Source organism: Hyaena hyaena, unplaced genomic scaffold, assembly GCF_003009895.1.
Source record: "Hyaena hyaena isolate Hyena2069 unplaced genomic scaffold, ASM300989v1 scaffold_4851, whole genome shotgun sequence".
NCBI lineage: Eukaryota > Metazoa > Chordata > Mammalia > Carnivora > Hyaenidae > Hyaena > Hyaena hyaena.
The window spans coordinates 1-1,243 of record NW_024085441.1 but is presented as its reverse complement, the minus strand read 5'-3'; the positions used below and the strand labels follow the sequence as shown (position 1 = coordinate 1,243).

Sequence of the window (1,243 nt, the reverse complement as noted above, 5' to 3'; positions counted from 1 at the left end):
GTTCCTGAACTCAGGCTGGCCCTAGACCCACCGCCACCCAAACCACCAGAACGAGTCTGCAGGGCGGCCTGGCAACCTGGTCATGGTCCTGCGGCACTGGCCCGCCTGGCCCGCCCTATGCAGGAGAGCCCACGAACTCCTGGCCTTGGAGGAAAGGTCCCGCAGAGGCTGGTTTTGAGGCACATCGCCCAAGCAGAGGAGCAACCACGGACCAAATACTCCTCGGGAGGTGTCCGCAAGGTGCTTTCAAATGGAGTCCAGTCTGTACATCTGGAGAGAGAATGAGAAGGCAAATGTGGGGAAATGTAGGTGAGGGATTCTTGTGATGTGACCATTCTTGTAAAGTTTTTTGTTGGCTGGATTTTTTAAAGGAGCGACTGGAAGTCCCGGGAAGGAAATTCTAAAGGTGAGACGTTAGTTTTCTGCGGTGAGTGGAATGAGAAGAGGTAGGTGCTCTCTCTTGGACTCATCCCAGGCGGGGAGGCAGCCTGGACCCGAGGCCTGAGGCCTGACCTCCCCGGCATCACCCCACACTCGTGAGGATGACTCTCCCGGAACCATCGCAAAAAGTCCTTCCCTGACCGGGAATCGAACCCGGGCCGCGGCGGTGAAAGCGCCGAATCCTAGCCACTAGACCACCAGGGAGCTGCAAGCTGCTTCTTTTTAAGAAATACAAGTACTCTCTGCATTAAGTTGTGGCTATTTCCCGACTGGGGCTTGTTTCTCGTTTTTTGGGGGAAGGGGACGCACATAGTTCTCAGGAATTGTCCCCTAAGGCCGTTCCCTCCATACTTTCTCTATAAAAGGTGCCCCACAACAAAGACCTTATAGTGTGCGAGACAGCGGTCGCGCCCCGGGATCCCGCCAGGTCCACAAGTCGCCCCGCGCCGTCCCCCTAGATGCGCCTTTGCTAGGTGACCGCGTGCGGACACGACGTCGCCGAGAAGAGTTGGGAGTGGCGGCGCCCGGAGTGAGACCCCGCGGTCCCCAACATCCCCCCAAAGGACTCCGAGGGACACAGCGACCGAGGCGGCGCGGACGGAACAGGCTTCCGAAGCAGGCTGGGCGGCCCTGGCCTGGACGCCGCCGGGTCCCCCCCCCCCCCCCCCCCCCCCCCCCCCCCCCCCCCCCCCCCCCCCCCCCCCCCCCCCCACCTACCTCGGCTGCGGCTCCGCACCGCCCGCGGCCCAACCAGAGGTGCTCTCGGACGCCGGCCTGCCCCTCCCGCCACACGCCCGCTCGG

General features: G+C 62.4%; 1 non-coding gene across 1 annotated transcript; it reads right to left on the bottom strand.

The window, feature by feature from the left end:
- Positions 1-573: 573 nt before the first annotated feature.
- On the bottom strand, positions 574-645 carry TRNAE-UUC. The gene has a single exon. It is a non-coding gene; the product is annotated as a tRNA-Glu (tRNA).
- Between the last annotated feature and the right edge of the window lie 598 nt (positions 646-1,243).